This window comes from Triticum aestivum, chromosome 2B, assembly GCF_018294505.1.
Source record: "Triticum aestivum cultivar Chinese Spring chromosome 2B, IWGSC CS RefSeq v2.1, whole genome shotgun sequence".
NCBI lineage: Eukaryota > Viridiplantae > Streptophyta > Magnoliopsida > Poales > Poaceae > Triticum > Triticum aestivum.
The window spans coordinates 411,573,111-411,597,254 of NC_057798.1; positions in this window are offsets into that span (position 1 = coordinate 411,573,111).

Below are 24,144 nucleotides of genomic sequence, written 5' to 3' on the forward strand. Positions count from 1 at the left end.
TGTATCTCTGCCAAAGAAGCTCAAGAGGATCCCAATGTCGTTCTCGGTACGCTCCTTGTTAATTGCCACCCGGCATCTGTTCTTTTCGATAGAGGAGCATCTCATTCATTTATATCCGAGAGCTATGCTCGTCTGCATAACACCACATTCTGTGAGATGCCCACCTCTATGGTAATTCAAACTCCGGGATCCAAATGGCAAACCTCTAGGGTAAGTCATGGAAATGAAATCCAAGTCGACAGACTTGTTTTCCTTGCATCTTTGATAGCTCTTAAATCTTCAGATATCAACATCATCTTGGGTATGGACTGGATGTCAGCCCATCATGCCCAAATTGATTGCTTCTCTAGGACTGTTCAACTCACCCATCCTTCGGGGAAGATAGTCAATGTCTTGACCCGAATAGCCAAGCGACAGTTATATTCTCTTAACGCCAGTCCTTTGCCAGACCTTGAGGATGTTCCGGTAGTCCGTGACTTCCCGGATGTCTTCCCAAAGGAATTGCCAGGTGTTCCACCTGACAGGGATGTGGAGTTCGTAATAGACCTTATTCCAGGAACCGTCCCGATTGCTAGAAGACCCTATAAGATGGCACCACTAGAACTAGCCGAGCTTAAGAAACAACTCGATGAGTCCTTGAAAAAGGGTTTCATCCGACCCAGTTCATCTCCGTGGACTTGCCCCGTCCTCTTCGTCAAGAAGAAGGATGGTACGGACCGGATGGTTGTAGATTATCGACCTGTCAATTTGGTCACAATCAAGAACAAATATCCGCTCCCCAGGATCAACGACCTGTATGATCAGCTCGCTGGATCCTCAGTCTTCTCCAAAATGGATTTGAGGTTGGGCTACCATCAAATCAAAATCAGGAATGGGGACATTCCTAAAACGGCCTTTGTTACTCTTTATGGCCAATACGAGTACACCGTCATGTCCTTCGGTTTAACCAACGCTCCAGCCACCTTTTCTCGGTTAATGAACTCAATCTTCATGGAGTATTTGGATAAATTCGTCGTGGTTTACCTCGATGATATACTCATCTACTCCAAGAACGAGGAAGAACATGCCGAACATCTAAGGCTAGTGTTGAAGAAACTTCGAGAGCATCGTCTTTATGCCAAATTCTCTAAATGTGAATTTTGGTTGTCAGAAGTGACCTATCTGGGTCATGTAATATCCGGTAAAGGTATTGCTGTTAACCCTGAGCGAGTTCAAGCCGTCCTTAATTGGACTCCACCTGAATCGGTCAAGCAAGTTCGGAGTTTTCTGGGCTTAGCGAGCTATTGCCGTCGCTTTGTCGAAAACTTCTCCAGATTTGCTAAACCTCTAACCGAACTCCTCAAGAAAGATAAAAAGTTCGATTGGACTCCACAATGTGAGCACAGCTTTCAGGAACTGAAAAGACGCCTGACTTCTGCTCCCGTACTGGTACCGCCAGACTTCTCCAAGGACTTTGTTATCTACTGCGACGCCTCGCGACAAGGACTAGGTTGCATTCTCATGCAAGACCGACACGTAATTGCTTACGCTTCACTGCAATTGCACCCACATGAGGAGAATTATCCTACTCATGATCTAGAGCTTGCAGCCGTAGTCTATGCACTTAAAACCTGGCGACATTACCTCCTTGGTAATCGCTGCGAAATATTCACTGATCACCAAAGTCTGAAGTACATCTTCACCCAACCGGATTTGAATCTCAGGCAAAGACGTTGGGTCGAGTTGATCACAGATTTCGACTTAGGAATAACTTACACCCCAGGGAAAGCCAACGTCATGGCTGATGCGCTAAGTCGTAAATCTTATTGTAACAACCTGATGTTACAACAAAGTCAACCGCTTCTCCATGAGGAATTTCGGAAACTTAATCTCCACATTGTTCCTCAAGGATTCCTTTCCACCATGGTGGCGAAACCTACCCTTACGGATCAGATCATCAAAGCACAGAAGGTAGATCTGGGAATTTCCCGCATCAAGAGAAACATCAAGAGAGGAGTTGCGAATTGTTTCTCCATTGATGATCAAGGGGTCGTATACTTCGAGAATCGACTAGTGGTTCCCAAGGTGCGAAACCTGAGGCGATTGATCCTTAAGGAAGCTCATGAATCTCCTCTCACTATTCATCCCGACAGCACTAAGATGTATCAGGACCTACGCCAGAGGTTCTGGTGGACTAGGATGAAGAGAGAAATTGCTCAGTATATTGCTAATTGCGACGTCTGCCGTCGTGTAAAAGCAGAGCATCAACGGCCTGCTGGCACCCTTCAACCCCTAGCTATTCCTGAATGGAAATGGGATAAAATTGGTATGGATTTCATTACCGGTTTTCCCAGGACCAAGAGAGGGAATAATGCTATCTTCATCGTGGTCGATCGTCTTTCCAAGGTAGCCCATTTCTTACCTGTTCGTGAGAGTATAACCGCTAGTCAGTTGGCAGACTTATACATCTCCCGAATAGTGTCTCTCCATGGTGTTCCTTTGGAAATTAACTCGGATCGAGGAAGTCTTTTCACCTCTCGATTTTGGGAAAGTTTCCAAAATGCTATGGGAACCCGCCTTTCCTTTAGCACCGCTTTTCACCCTCAATCAAGTGGTCAAGTAGAACGCGTCAACCAGATTCTAGAAGACATGCTTCGAGCCTCTGTTATCTCATTCGGAATGGAGTGGGAGAAATGCCTTCCATTTGCCGAATTTGCTTACAACAACAGCTATCAATCTAGCTTGGGTAAAGCCCCTTTTGAAGTTCTCTATGGACGACGGTGTCGAACACCCCTTAACTGGTCAGAAACCGGGGAAAGACAATTCTTTGGCCCGGATATGATTCAGGAAGCAGAAGAGCAAGTTCACATCGTTCGTGAAAAGTTGAAAACAGCCCAATCTCGTCAAAAGAGTCAATATGACCGAAAACATAAGGCTATGACTTTCGAGGTTGACGAGAAGGCTTACCTTCGGGTTACTCCTCTGAAGGGAACCCATCGTTTCGGTATCAAAGGCAAAATGGCTCCCCGTTACATTGGACCTTTTCGTATTCTCGCTAAACGAGGAGAAGTTGCCTACCAGTTGGAACTACCTCCGCATCTCTCCAGAGTCCACGATGTCTTCCACGTTTCTCAACTCAAGCGTTGCTTCTCGGATCCTATCCGTGGAGTGGACCACGAAACGCTTGATCTCCAAGATAATCTCACGTATCGAGAGTACCCCATTCGTATCCTCGATCAGGCCGAGCGTACCACTCGACGTCATAATATCAAGTTTCTCAAAGTTCAATGGTCGCACCATTCTGAGGATGAAGCAACTTGGGAAAGGGAGGATCATCTTCGACTCGAGTATCCCGCCTTCTTTCCGGAGGAACCCAAATCTCGGGACGAGATTCTTTTGAGTGGGGGTGAGTTGTCACACCCTAGCTAGTTCATGCATTAGAGTGTTGCATCATGTTTATTCTTTCATCAGAAACCTGAAATGGGGATGACAGAACCCCCAGCCCCCTCTGAAACCAACTAGGGTTTACTAAAAACTTTTTCAATGAACCTGAAATGCCCTTCTAAAATGCCCATCATTTTTGTCTTGGTTCAGAACCTCTGCCAAAAGTGATGCACATTTTCCTAGGTCATCTTAGGGTCTTTGAATTAAATCATAGATATTTGAATTTGGGCATTTAAAATTATATAAAATAATCAGATGCTCAAATATCTCCAAACTAAAATGTTTCATGTTGGAAATAATCCAACTATGGACCAGGAGTAGTTTGGTGATTTTAGGAGTTGCCTAAGTATTTTTAATAATTCAACAAACTTGCAGAAGTATTAAAAAACAGAAAACAGGAGAAATAGCAAAAACTTACCTGGCGCCCAGCACCCGGCCCACCTGCCGGCCCAGCCCAGCGCCGCTCCAGCGAGCTGCTTGCCGGCCAGGCAGGCAGGCAGGTGCCCGACGGCGACCGCAGCGCGCGCCACGCAGCTGGCCGTCGCCCTGCTTCACCTCCTCGCCTCGGGGCTGGATGGATGAACTCCACGCCGCACCGTGAACATCCAGGACACCTCCATTCTCCCCCAACTCCTCTCTCTCGCGCTCCCCCGCCATGGCCGACGCCATCGCCGCCACCCCCTCGCCGTAGCCACGCCCTCCGTCAACCCCACGCCGTGTCGCCGTGTCCAGGAGCTCCGCCACCCTCCTCTCCTTCGAGCAAGCCGAGCCCTGAGCGCTCACAAGGCCCGAGCCCACCGCATCGACCTCGACCGAAGCGCCGTCGCCGGAGATCCCCTTCAACGCCGTCGTCGCTCCGGCCCGTCCCCGGCCGCACCAAGTGCTTCGTCGAACTCCCCATGAGCTTAGCCATCTTCCCCTCCCTTCTTTTCTTGCTTCCGAGCCGTGTAGCGACCTCCCGGAGCTCAACCGCACCCACCGCCGCGGAGCTCGTCGCCGACGTGCTCCCGGTCACCCTCCGACCACAAACTGGTGTCCATCATGCTCACCGCGTCACGTAGCACCTAACCAGCTACTCCCCGCACCTCACCGACCCCTCTAGCGTAAAGTTCGCCCTCGGCCGAACTCCGGTGGCCGCCAAAGTCGTCGCCGGCGCCAACTCCGGCCACCCCGACCCCAACGGACTCCACCAAGAGTTGCGGCTCCTCCTCAGCTCCACTCCGATGGCCTCCGCGACTCGTTTGGTTGCCGGAACGGCAAAAACCACTTCCGCCGCTGTGTCGGGCTCGCCGGCGGCTAAACGCCGGTGTAGCCGACCTGGGTTTGACCGCGGGTGGGCCCTGGTTGACTCCGATGAGTCAATGACAGGTGTGGCCCAGCCCTGTTAACTATTTAGGATTAGTTTAAATTAATTTTAGTTTAACTAATCACACTGACACGCGGGACCCACTATCAGGTTTGACCCGGACCGTGTCCCATTGACCCGCTGATGTCACACTGACGTCAGGCTGACGCAGTAATTGATTTTCTGGATTTATTCTAATATAGGAAATTCCAGAATATAGTTTAAACTTCAAAAACTCATAACTTTTAATCTGTAGCTCCAAATCAGACAAGTTATATATGAAAAATGATCAGAAAAATCCAATCTATCCATCTGTACTATTTTCATGCATGATTAAACAAGTTAACTTGATGTTTGATGCAGAACAAGGTAAAACACTTTAAAGGGCCATGTATGAGTTTGAAATTTGAATCTTTGGTTCAAATTGGTTCAAACCCTCCTGGTCCTAGTTGCATTAGCCCAACACACTCATATTGCCATGTTTCATGCATGCATCATATTGTCGCACATTGTTTGGTGATGGTTGTGTATCGGTGTTCTTTGCGGCAGGTTCTGCCTCCGAGGAGTACCGTGATTACCCTAGCGAAGAACCGTATCAGTGCATCGAACCATCAGGCAAGCAACCAACCATTTGATCATATCGATACAATCCCATGTTCTCGCTCCTGCTCTCTTTTACTGCATTAAGACAACGCGTTTCAAACTGCTGTGTGTTACGGTAGTTGAACCCATTTCCTCTGCATGACCTGTCATTGCCACAGTAACTAGATGAAACCCACTAGCATGTGTAGGAGTTGTTTGAGCCATATGTATGTGTTGTTCCTACCTTGCTATGCCTGCTATGCTTAGAGTCGTGTCAGGTCTGGTTCATCTGGGTGATGGACTAGAGTGAAATGATTATGTCGGTAATGAGAGTGGTGTGGTGAACACGATTTGGTAAAGGTATCGATGAGAGGCCATGTAGGAGTACATGGTGGGTTGTTTCATTGAAGCTGACCTTAAGCACTGAGATCTGTATGTGTGATTTAAGATTCAGCTACTACCATGCATTGGGCCCGAAACCAATGGACCCTCTCGACTTCTTATTCACCCTAGTTCTCTGTCCAGGAGTTGCAAGTAGCTTCTGGTGTTTGTTGCCTACTGGAGGCCGTGGACAGCGCTGACCGTAGGGGTGGGCTGTGATGCGGTAGGTACGTGGCACGGTGTACCGAATACCCGTTAGGTATCTCGGGAACCCTGTTCACATCGTTTGGGGCTGTGAGCGAAACCTCGGCCGGATCTCCTCATGGATGGAACCCGAATAGGCGATAAACCTGGACTAGAGACTTAGGTGATTAGGTAGGTCCTGGCCGACACCCACGTTGGGCTTCCGCTTGAAGGTTGCCGAGTACATGTCGTGTAAACGACGGTAAGTGGTGAGAGCGTGTATGAAGAAGTACACCCCTGCAGGGTTATCATGATCTATTCGAATAGCCGCGTCCGCGGTAAAGGACTACTTGGTTGCCTATATAGTTCATAGACAAGTAAATGGAAACTACTAAAAGCCTCAAGATAAGTGTGAGTGCCGAGGATGGCTCTTCCGTAGGAAGACGGAGGTGGACCCTCGGTAGTGTATTGAAGTGGTGAGTAGTGGACTCGTGTGCGCAAAACCATTTCAAGTTGGAGTCTCGTAGGATAGCCTAGCCAAGAGTCAAAGCTGGCTTGCTGCAATAACTCCTCCAACCCTTCTTGATAATGTGCATGTATGTAGGATCTGATGTAAGTCTTGCTGAGTACCTTTGTACTCATGTTGCTATAATTTACATTTTTACAAAAGACGCTGCAACCCCTTCTGATGGGTTCTTCGTAGACGTTGACATCAATGAGTAGGCTAAGGCCCAGGTGGTGATCCTGAGCTTGTGAAGGACCACATAGTATAGCTAGGCTCTCCAAGCCTCTTTTATTTTACTAGTTGTCTGTACTCAGACAAGTTACTTCCGCTGCTGGTTTGTATGACTGTATGACTTGAATGCTGGGTCGTGTGACCCGTACCTATGTGTATGTTATGTATGGCTCTCTGAGCCTTAAATAAAGTACTTGTGTCGTAGAGTCATGTTGTGATGCCTTGTTGTATTTGCACATATAGAGCATATTGTGTGTATGATTGAAATGCTTGGTATGTGTGGGATCTGACTATCTAGTTGTTTATCTTTAGTAGCCTCTCTTACCGGGAAATGTCTCCTAGTGTTACCACTGAGCCATGGTAGCTTGCTACTGCTCTGGAACACTTAGGCTGGCCGGCATGTGTCCTTCTTCGTTCCTGTGTCTGTCCCTTCGGGGAAATGTCACGCATTGAGTACCGGAGTCCTGTTAGCCCGCTACAGCCCGGTTTACCGGAGTCCTGCTAGCCCAGTGCTACAGCCCGGACCCACTTGCTGATGACCGACACGTTCGAAGCTGGGTCATGGATGCCTGTCCCTGTAAGTCTATGCCACTTTGGGTATACGACTAGTCATGTCAGCCCGGGCTCCTTATCATATGGATGCTAGCAACACTATCATATACGTGAGCCAAAAGGCGCAAACGGTCCCGGGCAAAGGTAAGGCGACACCCGTGGGGATACCGTGCGTGAGGCCGCAAAGTGATATGAGGTGTTACAGGCTAGATCGATGTGACATCGAGTCGGGGTCCTGACAAGATATTTATGCACATCCTTGTTTTCAGGCCTTTCCAAAGTAGTTCACTAATGATTACCTCTCAAACCACCTCTATGGTCAGGAGGTGAGGAAGGTTTTCGTACAATACCCACGGTTCAATATTGAAGTGTTCCTGAAGAGGACGAAGGATGGACAGCCAATCATCCACAAGCATTGTCCTAAAGTTGCAAAGACCTTCAGCATCAATGAAGGCTCAATATTCGCCTTCTGCTTCAGCAGTTTTCCCGATGAGATGCATCTGTCTATGTACCATCTATGATGCTAATTTCAAAAGGTCATGTGAAACTTGGTGCTAGTGCAGTTGTGTAATGGGGTAGCTGATTGCTGAAGCTATCATGTTGTACTCTGATGTATTTCAATTATGAAATCCTGCTTCCTTAATATGGGAATGAAATATATTATGTGTTTAATATGAATGTCAATTAGATTAATTAATTGATTATTAATAATAGGGCAATCAGCCTGCTAATGGTGAATTAGCCTGCTAATTGGTTTTTGCTATTGCAAAAGATTATTGAGAAAATACCGCGAGCGATGACCTAAGGCAACGCACACGACTTCTAGGAATAAACTGTGTTGGATCGGTGAACAATTACACACGACATTCTCTTCAATATTGTTTGCATTAGGCTACCTTGTGCAAATGTTTACCGCATAAAAACTGTGTGTGATGGATAGTCTTTGCCACATAGTTTCTTCTACGCACCCTGTGTGATGCATTCGATAACGCAAATGATAATTTTTTTTAATATTGTGTGTGATGGGAACGCCATCACAGACGATTTAACGGGGGAAATTCTGTATGATGTACCTACGAACGGAAACGTTTTCCTTGCAGCGACTATTTGGGATGTATACACGAATAGAAACGTTTCTCGAGGACTGACTGTGTGGGATGTACTTACGACCGGAAATGATTTCGCCTGTATAATTGTATTTTTTGAGCACTAGTGTACGTATAACCATATTTGGTCGCTCGCCGGTCGCACACGACCTCATTTTGCCGAGCGTGTGTGCCAGAAGGGCATATCCCTGACGATTTTTGGGTTGTGTGGGAAGGACCCCCTAATCACCCACACTCACTAGGCGACGGTTCCAAATGCAATCGCAGAAAGGGGTTTTAAACCATTTGTATAGCACCGATGCGTACCAGTGATGTCACTTACCTCCACTACAAAAAAAAGACACATCCGTGACATTTTGGGCCGAACAAATTTTTTTCCTGTCTTACTTATGACACTTCTATGACGATAATTGTGACAAAACCCGGTATCATCCTCGATGTGGTGGGCTCCTACTTCTATGACAAAAAATCATGACAAAAAATTGGCTTTTTGTCCTGGGCGGGCCGGAGACGCAGCTGCATGACATTCTTTGGGTTGTCCATGACGGAAAAACCGTGGTAGAAGCGAGGGCGAGGAAAATATCGGGGAGTTCCTGGTTATGGTGGGTGGTCGGGGGCCAAGCGATGCGCGTTTCTCTCGTACCGTAAGCACGTGGGTGCAAGGTGTTGGGCTCTAACTGAAACCGAGCAAGGCATTGGGCTCTAACTGAACCTGAGCGATTGCATTAGCTACATTACTGAACCCGAGTGATTCCTTCGCTACTGCTGCTAACTGAAGCAGATCGAACCCTGCTGCCTCCTTCCCTTGATGAACAGTGAGCGTTGTTGGGGGGGGGGGTTGGATGAACAATTCCCAGTGGGGCTGGATGGATAGGACCCCGTGGTGTTGCCTCTGGATGAACAAGACCCCGATCAAGCCGGTTGGGGGTGGATGAATAGGATCCCGTGGAGGGCTGGATGAACAGGACGACCCGTGGAGGGCTGGATGAACAGTAGCCGGTGGAGGGCTGGATGAACAGTAGCGCGTTGAGGGGGCTGGTTGAACTATAGCTGGTGGAGTAGCGCGCGGTGGAGGCTGGATGAACAGGAGCCCGTGGATGAACAGTCGCAGGTGCAGGCTAGAGGAGGTCGACGGTGGAGATGAACAATATCCCGTGGAGTCCCGTTTTGCGGTACGCCACACCCCTCCCGATGAACAGGACCCCCATTTCGACCGTAGCGCTCCAACACAAGTCTGTTTCCTCCGTTTTGCGGTACGCCACGCCCCTCCCGATCAACAGGACCCCGTTTCGACCGTAGGAGGTCCAACAGAAGTCTGTTTCCTCCGTTTTGCAGTACGCCAGACCCCTCCTGATGCACAGGATCCCGTTTTGAATGTGGCTGGTCGAACACAAGGCCATTTCCTCTATTCTGTAGTACGCCAGGCCTTGTTTCCATCGGCTGTTCCGTCCAAACCGGTTGGCTCCCACGCGTTCGGTTGCCTCCCGATGAACACAATGCATTCCGTTGCCTCCCCATGAACACGACGACGACACAGTTTCTCTGTTCTGACCCAGCCATGTACACGAGCCCTGGCCGTACATATGCGCGAGTAGGCGTTCGAGACCCTGCCCGTATGTACGTACGTGGCCGTATTTTCTTTCTTGCACCCTGGCCATTGTACGTACATGTACATGCTACGTGCGCGCCTCTACTACGACACATGCACGCCTCTACATCGACCAGTATGTACATACACGTTTGCGATGAGAATGATAACGCTACGTACGCTTCGACCAAGTGGGTCCTGACTCAGGCACTTCCTTGCGTGCGAAGATGTAGCTGGCGGGTCCCAGCAGTTAGGGGGGTGAATCATTTTTTTGCCCGTAATATGGACGCACTTCCTTGTGTGCGAAGATGTAGCTGGTGGGTCCCAGCAATCAGGGGGGCGAATCATTTTTTTGCCCGTAATATGGACGCACTTCCTTGCGTGCGAAGATGTAGCTGGTGGGTCCCAGCAGTCAGGGGGGAAATGTTTTTTCGTGAAATACGATGGTCTGTCCGGTGGGTCCCTGTTGTAAGGTGGAGGAATAATTATTTTGTGCGTAATAAGGAGGCACTTCCTTGCGGCCATCATGGACCCTGCTGTCAGCCTCTCCACGTATAGTACGCTTCCAATGGAAGTCGTTCCTTGACCACGTTGACCACGCCGCACTGAGAGCACTAGGGCGGTGGACGAAGTCGAGGCCTAGGAAGGGGACGGCGCGGATCTGGGGAAGACGCAATAGTGGAAGCCTGCGCGGAGAGGAGTACAAGGGTTCCCTGGTTCGGCTGCGGTGTGGGGCTGCCATCGCCGCAGAATAACAGGGGGTGTGGGTGAGTAGAGGGATGCCCTGGCCAGCGGTGGGAGTAGTAGGGGGCGGTGAGGCCTGCGCGGCAGCACAGCCGGCCATGGTAGGCGGGAGCAGGCGGTCCCACCGGCGCTGGATTTGGCGGCTAGAGGAAGAAGATCAGAGATTAAAGAAACACGACGGCCGTTGGATTGACATCCAATGGTTACGTCTGCTAGAATCGTTTGTTGACTTAATAGGCCCACAAGTCAGACCATTCCCTCTCTTTTTTTAAAATTTTATATATAGCTCATTGCAACTTCTTATGGAATTTATTGCAATCCATTTTTTGTTGGCCAGGGCCAGCGTTAAAAATTTAAACAAAATTTCACATATTTATGTGGGTTCCAAACTATTTTTAATACCGAAATGTCGAGCCAGATTTAAAGTACTTTGAAGATATATTTAAATTAGGTTAAAGCCCAATGAAATAGGAATCTTAAAATGTGAAAAAAATCAGAAATTATAAAGCAATTGCCAATTTGTCACATGTTTTTATATTTACAACCCATTTCATATTACTTTCAAGATTTGCAGGCCTCTTGAAAGAGTTGCAGCCCATCAGGGCGTAGAAAAATAAGTAGGCCTGGATTGGGTATTCTTCAGAAAAAATAAACTGGGCTCATTTTCACAAAGAAAAAATAGCTGGGCTGGTCATACGGTGAACATAAAATATAAGCCTAGGCTAGATGGGCCACAGGCCAGTTCAAACCCTGCTCCATCTCAATAATAACAAAAGAAATAGTGCTCGAGCAGCTACGTCCCAGGTGTCAGCCGATCTTGTGATGTTCTCTTGTCTATTGACTATATACACTCACAATGTCGTGGGTCCCAGATGTCAGGAAACCACTAGGAGGAAGCATTTTGTTTTTCCATACACTGACATGGTGGGCCCGTACTGTCATCTTCTCCACGTACTTCTACCAATTCTTGTTGTTTGTTGACCATGTTGACAACACGAGAGGGCGGCACCGCGGCGAGCACACCAAAGTGTGCGGAGGACGACAGCGAGGCCTTGGACGCCGGTGTTAATGATTTAGGAGACGATGGGGCGGAAATGCATGCGCTGAGGCGCAGCCAGCCGTGGGAGGCGGAAGCAGGCGGCCCCACCGGCACTGGTTTGGTTTTGGCGGCTGGAGGAAAATAGGACTGAAGAAACACGACAGACTGTAAAAGCAGCAGGAGTACTTAACAACCTTAACTGAAACCAGCAGGGGCACTTAACAACCATAGCAGAAAGCAGTATGAGTACTTATACAGGTTCAACCGTACAAAGCACGCATCGAACAATGCTACTTTGCCTACAGATAACCAAGGGTGAGGCCGCAAGCCCCAGGACAAGTTCCAGGCGCCACCTCGTGCATCCACAACCTTCTGAAAGTGGCTTCATCTTGCAATGTGGTCAATAAATAGGATATTTGCTTTAGAGCCATGGAAAAGCAGGAACATAATCTTCTGCCTATTCTCCAAGATGGACGGGCCTTCATTGTTTGAGACCACCCATGAATAAGTATCTTTTCACCTTCAAGGGGAATGGAGTAGGTCAACATAAACATCATGTTGTGACCAAGCGCAAGTCTGACCCGACCATGGTCAGGCATCTGTATAGGAACAATAGAACTGGGCAGTTTCTGTTTCAAGAAGATCACATCTTTAAAACTATGTATAAGCAATAGTTTATGAACAACATATATAATAGAAAACAGCTTGTACCATAAGTTTCTCGACACAGTTGGACCTGTTCAACGAGTGTAGCAGTGGCACACATATCCCACGTGGCCTTCCACCATTGAAACGCCCCACGAGGACCTCAAGACGATCAATAAAGTGTAGGAACTTGTGAATGTTGTCCTAGTCAACTTCATTGCCCTCAGTAATAGCCGAGTTCTTACAGAATAACAAACGAGCAGCTTGCTTAACTCTGAAAAAACCTACACGTGCCACCAATTATAAGAAAATATTAGTTAGAAGTAGCATCTTCGTGAGAGATTTGTTGCTACTTCTAAAGTTAAATTGTGATTGGTTAGACAGAATAGGTGGATTAAGAAGTAATCAAGGCAACAAGAAAGAACCAGATACAAAACTAACATGGATGAACAATTGGAACGACATTGGGGTGGAAGATCGCAGTGAAGATGAGACCAGGTTCTGCTATTTCCATCGACATTCATGAGCCAACTTTCAGTCTGTAACATCTGAGAAACTTTATCCAAGTTCGGCCATAAAAAAGCAGCGATCTTCTTGGTTCCTGAACCCAACTCGGAACTTATATCCATGGCTCGTCTTCAATGTGACCATTAAACTGGTGTATTCAGTTATGGCAAGGCCGAGCATCTTGAGTACATGTGTTCTGGCAGAGCAAATAATGCACTGCAGGAAAAATAATATGAGAACACAATGTATTCCCTATCCAAATCTAGAAATAATTTCCTCCTTCACGTCAGTGTTCACCATCGTACTAGTAGTATCTTTTATCCAAATATAGCAATCCAAATTTCCAAATTATTTGACAGCATGTTCAAAAAACCTCACCCTCCCAGATAGAAAAGAGGATTCTAGGAACATATTGTGCCTGTTTTAAAATCCCGTGTTAGGATGAGAAGTACAAGTATGGTGTCTTGCCGAGGGCACAGAAACCTGTGGGCTCCTCGCACTTTGGGCACTGCAAATGAAACACACTAGATACAGTAGGAAGAAAAATGCATCAACGGCGGCGACTGCCATCCTAGGATTACCCTCGACCAAGGGACTTGGATTTATCGGGGATGGATGAAGAATTCGTACCTGGTTCTCCATGGGAAAACCCTATGCAATCGCCGAGAGGGGTTTTTCTCTAAACAAGCAGACGAGGGAGAAGGGGATTCAGGCCTAGTGAAATATTGCCACTTCGTCCGTCCAGCTTACTGATACGTCTTTGTCGTATCTAGATTTTTGATTGTTCCATTCCAATATTATTCAACTTTCGTATACTTTTGGCAACTTTTTATACTATTTTTGGGACTAACATATTGATCCAGTGCCCAGTGCTAGTTCCTGTTTGTTGCATGTTTTATGTTTCGCAGAAACCCAATATCAAACGGAGTCCAAAGGGATAAAAATGGACGGTGATCATTTTTGGAATATTTATGATTTTTGGGAAGAAAAACCAATGTGAGACGATGCTCTAGGGGGGCCACGAGGCAGGGGGGCGTGCCCCAGGGGGGCAAGCGCGCTCCTGACCCTCGTGGGCAACCCGTAAGGTGGTTTACGCTCTTCTTTTGCCGCAAGAAAGCTAATTTTCAGAGAAAAATCTGGGCGAAGGTTTCAATCCAATCGGAGTTACGGATCTCCGGATATATAAGAAATGGTGAAAGGGCAGAATCCGGTAACGCAGAAACAGAGCGAGAGAGAGAGAGAGATAGATCCAATCTCAGAGGTGATCTCGCCCCTCCCACGCCATGGGAGCCAAGGACCAGAGGGGAAAGCCTTCTCCCATCTAGGGAGGAGGTCATGGAAGAAGAAGAAGAAGAAGGAGGGCTCTCTCCCCCTTGCTTCCGATGGCGCTGGAACGCTGCCGGGGGCCATCATCATCACCGCAATCTACACAAACACCTCCATCTTCACCAACATCTCCATCACCTTCCCCCATCTATATTCAGCGGTCCACTCTCCCGCAACCCGTTGTACCCTCTACTTGAACATGGTGCTTTGTGCTTCATATTATTATCCAATGATGTGTTGCCATCCTATGATGTCTGAGTAGATTTTCGTTGTCCTACCGTTGATTCATGAATTGCTATGATTGGTTTAATTTGCTTGTGGTTATGTTGCTGTCCTATTGTGCCCTCCGTGTCATGCAAGCGTGAGGGATTCCCGATGTAGGGTGTTGCAATACGTTCATGATTCGCTTATAGTGGGTTGCTTGAGTGACAGAAGCATACACCCGAGTAAGGGGGTTGTGGCGTATGGGATGAAGGGGACTTGATGCTTTAATGCTATGGTTGGGTTTTACCTTAATGATCTTTAGTAGTTGCGGATGCTTGCTAGAGTTCCAATCATAAGTGCATATGATCCAAGAAGAAAAAGTATGTTAGCTTATGCCTCTCCCACATAAAACTTGCTATCGGTCTAGTAAAGTAGTCAATTGCTTAGGGACAATTTCACAACTCCTACCACCACTTTTCCACACTCGCTATATTTACTTTATTGCTTCTTTATCTAAACAACCCCTTGTTTATATTTACGTGCTCTTTATTATCTTGCAAACCTATCCTATCATACCTACAAAGTACTTCTAGTTTCATACTTGTTTTAGGTAAAGCGAACGTTAAGCGTGCGTAGAGTTGTATCGGTGGTCGATAGAACTTGAGGGAATATTGGTTCTACCTTTAGCTCCTTGTTGGGTTCGACACTCTTACTTATCGAAAGAGGCTACAATTGATCCCCTACACTTGTGGGTTATCAAGACCTTTTTCTGGCACCATCGCCGGGGAGTCATAGCGTGGGGTGAATATTCTTGTGTGTGCTTGTTTGCTTTATCACTAAGTAATTTTTATTTGTTGTTCTAAGTCGTTCTCTATCTTTAGTTATGGATATGGAACACGAAATACAAAAAATAGGTGTACTTGCTACTCATGGAGATGGGGAACCTCCTAAAACCCTCGATGCTGGTTATGTGAAAGATATTATGTACTACTTTGATAATCCTGAGAAAACCCCATTAAATTATGTTATGGGAGACACGTTGGATCAACGTGAATACTTTAGGGATTACCGCTAAGGGGAAACTATCATGGGATCAAATTCATATGTTGCATAGGTATGCTCGGGAACTATGCTTGAGATATGATTATACTTGTTGCTCTAGGATGAAGGCTCCACACCTTCCCTTTTCATGCAAATTCAATGATAATAAAACCTTGGCTTCTTATGCTAATGGTATATATGATTACTATGATGTGGAACAAATAGAAGAATTCGTTGCTTTTATGGGTGCTTATGAAATTGAATCTTTGTTTAAAGAGTGTGAAAATCTTGATGATGCTGTTTACATACCTGAAAATTATGCTATACTTAAATATTGCTATGAGAATTATGAATTCAGTTCCGATATTGATGCATTTATTGAGGAAGTCTCCACTGTCCAAGAAGAGACTAATATTTTGCAGGAGTCTATGGAAGAAGAAATTGTGAGCTCATTGGATGAAAAAGATGATGAGGAGAGCGAAGAACAAAAGGAGGAAGAGCGGATTAGCTACCCGTGCCCACCTTCTAATGAGAGTAACTCTTCAACTCATACATTGTTTAATTCCCCTTCGTGCTTACCGAAGGATGATTGCTATGATGATTGCTATGATTCCGTTGATTCTCTTGAAATATCCCTTTTGATGATGCTTGCTATGCTTGTGGCCAAGATGCCAATATGAATTATGCTTATGGAGATGATCTCGCTATAGTTCCTTATGTTAAACATGAAATTGTTGCTATTGCACCCACACATGGTAGTCCTATTATCTTTTTGAATTCTCCCGACTACAGTATATCAGAGAAGTTTGCCCTTATTTAGGATTACATTGATGGGTTGCGTTTTACTACTACACATGATGATTTTGATAGATATAATATGCATGTGCTTGCTGCTCCTACTTGCAATTATTATGAGAGAGGAACTATATCTCCACCTCTCTATGTTTCCAATACGATAAAATTGCAAGAAACTGCTTATACTATGTGTCGGTGTCAAAACCGGCGGATCTCGGGTAGGGGGTCCCGAACTGTGCGTCTAGGCGGATGGTAATAGGAGACGAGGGACACAATGTTTTTACCCAGGTTTGGGCCCTCTTGATGGAGGTAAAACCCTACGTCCTGCTTCATTAATATTGACGATGTGGGTTACAAGAGTAGATCTACCACGAGATCAAGGAGGCTAAACCCTAGAAGCTAGCCTATGGTATGATTGTTGTTCGTCCTATGGACTAAAGCCAACCGGTTTATATAGACACCAGAGAGGGCTAGGGTTACACAGAGTCGGTTACAATGGTAGGGGATCTACATATCCGTATCGCCAAGCTTGCCTTCCACGCCAAGGAAAGTCCCATCCGGACACGGGACAAAGTCTTCAATCTTGTATCTTCATAGTCTTGGAGTCCGGCCGATGATGGTAGTTCGGCTATCGGGACACCCCCTAGTCCGGGACTCCCTCAGTAGCCCCTGAACCAGGCTTCAATGACGACGAGTCCGGCGCGCATGTTATCTTCGGCATTGCAAGGCGGGTTCCTCCTCCGAATAATTTATAGAAGATTGTGAACACCAGGATAGTGTCCGGCTCTGCAAAATAAATTCCACATACAACCGTAGAGAGAATAATATTACACAAGTTCAATCTGCTGACATATTTTGTGGCGTAACGTCACACCACTACCAAGCCTTCAAATTGTTTTTATTGTTCCATCTCAGCCCATTTAGCGAGGCGGTTTCCTTGGCACATCTTGTCGAAGCAGAGATCGTGTTCCCCTTATCCTGGGATTCCCATCAATACGGACATGGGTAACCCAACCGCGCCATTGATTGCGGCGCTTGGGAGATAAGCGAGTTTTATCAGGCCGGTGGGGACGCATGTTTCCGTCCGCCCATATAAGGGGATAAAGATCCAACCTTTTTACCTGCGCCTTCTTCCTCCTTGGCTTATCCATCTCTCGAACTCGAGCTCTAGCGCCCAAGCCCGCACATCTCACCTCAACCTTCTCCAAATATGTCCAGATCGGGAGGCAAGTGGATGGCCTCCTCCGTTACGGAGGGGCATATCCAGAAGCTGTGCAGCGCCGGATACTTGTCCAGCGACATCGCGCATCGGCTCCCCGACGAGGGAGAGCTCATCCCCACCCCTAGGCCCCATGAGAGGGTAGTATTCCTTCCCCATTTCCTCTGCGGACTGGGCTTCCCACTTCATCCCTTTGTCCTGGGGCTCATGTTCTACTACAACCTAGATTTCCATGATCTGGCCCCGAATTTTATCCTCAACATCTCGGCGTTTATCGTCGTGTGCGAGGCCTTCCTCTGCATCCAGCCCCACTTCGGCTTGTGGCTCAAGACCTTCAGTGTCAAGTCGAAGGTTGTGAAGGGCAGCCAAGCGGAATGCGGAGGCGCCATGGTGGGCAGGATGTCCCACGTTACGTGGCTGGAGGGTACTTTCGTGGAAACCATTAAGGGGTGGCAATCGGGGTGGTTCTACATCACCGAGCCGCGTGACCCTGATTGGGCAGCGGCCCCGAATTCAGATCCGGCATCCCCACACGGCTCATCTCCTGGAAAGAGAGCGGCCGGATTTGGGGCGATCCGGAGGAGCTGACCGGACTCCAAGCCTGCATCCAAAAGCTGGTGGACAAGAAGCTCAAGCTTGTCAACATAGTCCAGGTCATGCTCATCCGCTAGATTCTCCCGTGCCAACGACGGGGCTTCAATATGTGGGAGTTCGATCCGGCGCAGCACCAGACTTTGAATGGGCTCTTCGACACTACGTATGAAGAGGTCTGGAAGGTGCTATTCAAGGGCGCCGAGGCTCCCGCATCCGCTACCGAAGATCGCAGATTCAGCTCGCAGCGTCCAGCTGACGAGGTAAGTGATATTGTCCTTTACGGGACGCTTGTTATTCATAGTTTGACTCTATGTGGGATCTAAACTCCCTTTCCTTTGACAGGACTGGCTAAAGAAGGCCGCACAAGCTATCTGTCCAGCCCCATTGCCAGAGGACCCAGCTGACACCCGCCTAACGGGGCTGCTGGCTCCGGCACCCCACGTGGTGCCGGAGAAGAAGGCCAAGAAGAAGGCCACGGGGACTCGGAAGAGTTCCCGTTTTCAGGTGCTATCGGACGATGAATCCGAGGCCGACTCCTCCCACCAAGGCGAGGAGGAGAAGAAGAAGGCCTCTCCCCCAGCGGGGGGAGGGAAGAAAAGGAAGGCCTCCCCAACAAGGGAGGCCGAAGGGTCCAAGAGGGGAAAAACTCTTCCCCCGGACTGTTCCGCCAACGCCAGTGACGACGACGAGGACTAGCCTCCAAGGGCAAGCCTCTGGCGAGATCGTAAGTATCCGGACTCCCGAATAACTTCAAGGTTTTCGTTTTCTGCCACATTATGTCTTTCTAATGCTGCATACAACCCTGCAATCCGCCTAAGGATGATCTCCCCACTTTGTCGAGCGGGTCCTTAGGGGTGTCGGATATGGATTCTCTTCCGACTGCCTCCACCCCCAGTGATGCGGACGATGCCGAGGTGGGATCCCAGGAAGGGACCCACCAGGAGGAGAGGGCCCCGGAGGTGTCGCAGGACAACCTCCCGGACTTTACACTGGACTCAGCCCCGGAACCCATAGTGGCTCTGGAGTCCGGCAGGCGACCCCTTCGTAAGAAGGGCAAGACTGCGACGCCGGCTGCCTCCGTCCAACCGGAGGTGCCGGATAATTTGCTGGAGGCGCTCAACGGCGCCTCCATCAAAGAGGAACACCGCACTGTTATGAGTGCGGTGATTCAGAAGGTTCAGCTCGCCAAGAGCGGGCTGACCGAAGCCTGCAGCAGCCTTCTAACAGGCTTTGAGGTAAGAATTTCAATATATGTAAAATGGTACCGCATAGACAGTAGCCCCTGATGCTTGGTTCGGTGTTCGGAAAGAAAAGCCAGACTGACGATCTTTAGAAAGATAAACGCAGGAGTCATGAAAATATGTCAATATGGGATTGCAGGCTGTGCTGCTAACCTCTGCCGCACTGACTGCGGAGGTCAATACTTTGAAGGAAAACCTCGAACGGTCCGAGAACGAGCTCGGCCATGCCAAGAAGCAGCTCGAGAAAAAAGAAGGTGAGTAATACCTTATGAAAATTGTACCTTACAGAAAAGGATTTGGTTGCAAGAAAAATGACAAGGATAACTGGGGTATTGCAGGGGCCACTAACGAGGTGGCGACCCTGAAGGAGGCGGTGGCCGCGGCCGAATGCAATGCGGCTGCAGAGCGCACTGAGCGAGAGAAACAGGAGGCGCGGGTGGCGGAGGTACAACAAGAGCTCCAGGATCTCGTGAAGAAACACGAGAGCCTGGAGCGTGACTCGAAGACTCGAGAGTCTGAGCTTGCAACGGCTCTTGAGAGTGCCAAAGCCGCTAAGGCCGAAGCCTACAAGGCCCTCCAGGAGATAGAGGCGGTAAAGAAAATAGCAGCGGGTAAGGCATTTTCATGCAAAGTAAGCTTGTGAGTGTTAATTACCTGTCGCTTACCCGAATTCGGAGCTCTCCAGGAGCGTTCGCAGATCTTCCTCGCAGCGTGTCCGATGCTGCCGCATTCTACCGGGCCGAGGAGGGGAGCTCGACGGAGAAGGTCTTCTGGTCTCAGTATGCTGAGGCTGAACATCCGGTGCCCCTTAGCGACCAGCTGAAGCAGCTAGTCAAGCTCCACAAGGCGGCCGAACAGGCCATGAAGGGCCTCATAGTTCGGCTGTGGCCTAAGGAGGCTATACCTGGGAGCTACTTCGGCCTGGTGCGGCGGCTGGTGGACGCGTGCCCGTGGGTTGAAGTTATCAAGCACTCCGCCTGTATCGAGGGTGCGCGTCAGGCCCTTGCCTGCGCAAAGGTGCACTGGGGCAAGATGGATGCCCAGAAGCTTGTGACGGACCCCCCACCAAAGGGCAAGGAGCATCGCACGCCCGAGATGTATTATAGGAGTGTGTTGAAGGGCGCCCGCATTATTGCGGGTGAGTGCTCCAAAGAAGAAGTTTTTGAGTAGACTCGCGTTTTGTTATCATGTGCACTGAAAACTAAGTTCATATGCGTGAAGCAACACTTGTTAATTTAAAATATTACCTTCTGTGCGGTTGTTTATCAAATTTGAGAGATGGCAAGTCGTCGGCTTCAGCCCCCATGCCACGAGTGCTGGGGTGTTCGGGATAAATTTGGGCACTCTTGTTCCCATATTTGGGTCCATCGAGGGAGACGCTCAACACAACGAACAAGGAAACCGGACTTATAATGCTTGAACACTCTCACTTAGCCATAGAATTCTGTAATTTTAAATTTCGGCGAAGCCCCTAGTTTTCGGAAGGCCGAATTTGGGGCGCTATCCACGCCTTGGCCGGACAGAATCCGGCTCCTCGCTCGAAGCGGCATAAGTCTTTAGGGACTCGCAAAGAACCTCTCGAACAGCGACCAGCTCTCGCCTCATCATGACGGTCAGTTTTAGCTTTCTCCACTGAGGCGTTAACCCAACTCAACTGGGGCGCAATCGCAGTGGTTCTCCCAGTGCTACCTTAGCCGATAAAACGGAACGTAAGGTACCAAAACATGGGAGCCGGGCAAACCCAACTATTGACCCAAGAACATGATTCGGAGCCGATGCATATAATGCTATAAGTTCGGGGTGCCACACTTGTGAAAGTGTTCGGACTTATCACACCATAACGCGGGAAACATAAGCCCCTGGTGTATTTAGCCGTACCAAAACATACGGATGCAACAGGTCATAGATGAACATATGTGTAAGAAAGAAATGCAATTAGAAGCAAAAATGTGCTGCATTGCTTTATTCAATAAAGATTGTTGTAAGTGCAGGACGATACAAGTGGTGCGGTAAGCAAGGGATGGGACTGTTTAACATGTCCCCCTCTAGGGGTAGGCTACGGAATAATGCATAAAATAGATTTAATGCTCATGATGGAGACCACCTGGGTTTTCGTTGTAGCCTTTCTCCTTCCCTGGTTGTTGCATCGTGGGTTCGACATGTCTGCTGCCGGACAGGGCCTCTGACGAACGGAATCCTGTAGGTAAAAATAAAAGGAAAAGAAAAAGAAACGACACACTTAAGAGCCCCTGGTGTGGTTGAGCCGCGGTCTAGGCTTATCGTGGTCGAGCCCCTTGCCCCCTGCCCATGGTATCTTCAGAGCGTAATGGAGTATGCGAAGGGTCTGTCTTAATGTTTTACAGGGGCTGGGGTTGGGGCCGCACTGCTACGCGTGCTCGGAATGTGCCAGGTGATCGTGTTGTAGGTTACTCCGGGCACGCTTAGCTGTGTCCGGCCGCTTGGCAGCCGGACTCGAGAATTGCCTTAAAAGGCTGCTTTGTACTGCTGCCGCGAGAGCCGCTGTATGTTCCTCCGTTTGGAGGGAGTGTTCAGTGTTTCCGTTGACCGTGATGACTCCTCTAGGGCCTGGCATCTTGAGCTTGAGGTATGTGTAGTGCGGCACCGCGTTAAACTTTGAGAACGCGGTACGTCCGAGCAAGGCATGATAGCCGATGCGGAACGGGACTATGTCAAAGATTAACTCCTCGCTTCGGAAGTTATCCGGGGATCCGAAGACCACTTCCAGTGTAACTGAGTCTGTACAATTGGCTTCTACACCTGGTATGACGCCTTTAAAGGTCGTCTTGGTAGGTTTAATCCTTGAGGGGTCTATGCCCATTTTGCACGCCGTGTCCTGATAAAGCAGATTTAGGCTGCTGCCGCCGTCCATCAGGACTCTGGTGAGATGAAATCCATCGATGATTGGGTCTAGAACCAATGCGGTGAACCCACCATGGTGAATGCTGGTGGGGTGGTCCCTTCGGTCAAAGGTGATCGGGCAAGAGGACCATGGATTGAACTTCGGGGCAACTGGCTCCATCGCGTATACATCCCTGAGTGCAAGCTTCCGCTCCCTTTTGGGTATGTGCGTGGCATATATCATGTTCACCGTCCGCACCTGTGGGGGGAAACCCTTTTGTCCTCTATTGTTCGGCGGTCGGGTCTCTTCCTCGTCGTCGCTATGTAGCCCCTTGTCACTGTTTTCGGCAATTAACTTGCCTGCCTACTTGAACACCCAACAGTCCCTATTGGTGTGGTTAGCTGGCTTTTCAGGGGTGCCATGTATCTAGCACAAGCGGTCGAGAATTTGGTCCAAATTGGATGGACCCTGAGTTGTTCTTTTGAATGGCTTTTTCCTTGACCGGGTTTAGAGCCTCTGAATCCGGCATTGACTGCCGTATCCTCACTGTTATCGCTGTTAATGCGGCGTTTGTTTTTGTTGCGACGCGACCTGCCACTACGGTCCTTGATATCTGGACTGCCAGCATTTTTATCGAGGTTGTTGCTGCGTGCTAGCCAGCTGTCCTCACCCGCACAGAAGCGGGTCATGAGTGATGTAAGGGCTGCCATGGATTTCGGCTTTTCCTGTCCCAGGTGCCGGGCAAGCCACTCGTCGCGGATGTTATGCTTGAAGGCCGCGAGAGCCTCGGCATCCGGACAGTCAACGATTTGGTTTTTCTTGGTTAAGAACCGTGTCCAGAATTGTCTGGCCGATTCATCTGGCTGCTGAATTATGTGGCTTAGGTCATCTGCATCTGGTGGTCGCACGTATGTGCCTTGGAAGTTATCGAGGAATGCGGCTTCCAGGTCCTCCCAACTCCCGATTGACTCTGCTGGCAAGCTGTTAAGCCAGTGCCGGGCTGGTCCTTTAAGTTTGAGTGGGAGATATTTGATGGCATGGAGATCGTCTCCGCGGGCCATGTGGATGTGGAGGAGATAGTCCTCGATCCAGACCGCGGGGTCTGTTGTGCCATCATAGGATTCAATATTGACGGGTTTAAACCCTTCTGGGATTTGATGATCCATTACCTCATCTGTGAAGCACAGTGGGTGTGCGGCGCCTCTGTACTGGGCGATATCGCGACGGAGCTCAAAAGAGCTTTGTCTGTTGTGTTCGGCCCGGCCGGACTTACTGTGTCCGGGGTGACGGTGATCGTCACGTATCGTGATGCGCCCACGTGATCCATAGATCGATCTTGATTGTCTTGCCTTATCCTCCAATATGTCGCGCAGGTCCGGAGTGTTCCCCTGTGGCCTTGTGCTTTTCGAGCGATGCCGGGGTACGGGTCTAGTGAAGGGCCTTGAGGCCTCTCTGTCACGACCACGGGGTGGTCGATCAGCCGTATTGTCTCCTGGTGAAGCGGGATCATATGCCTCCACCTCTAATCGGGGGAGCAGCTTACGTTTGGGGTAGCTTTTGGAGGGGCGTTCGAGTTCATGCTTTTTGGCCGCGAGGAGTTCGGTCCATCTGTCAGCTAGCAGATCTTGATCAGCTCTAAGCTGCTGCTGTTTTTTCTTGAGGCTGTTTGCCGTGGCCATAAGCCTGCGTTTGAAACGCTCCTGTTTGACGGGATCCTCAGGCATGACGAATTCGTCGTCGTCGAGGCTTGCCTCGTCTCCGGAGGGAGGCATATAGTCCTCTACCTCTTCTTCGGCCGCTCTCTCATGAGGGCTGGCGTCCCCCTCCTCCTGTGCTGGATCTTGCTGGAGTGGGTTGTCTTTGGCGCTATCCGGTGTATTATTGTCTCCGGTGCCGGAATCCTCATTCTTGCTATGGCGGGATTTAGAGCGGCGCCGCTGACGCCGGCGCTTGGGCTGTTTCTTGGAGGGGTCATCCTACGCTATTCCTTCGCCGTTCCCATCCTTTGGGATATCCACCATGTATATGTCGTA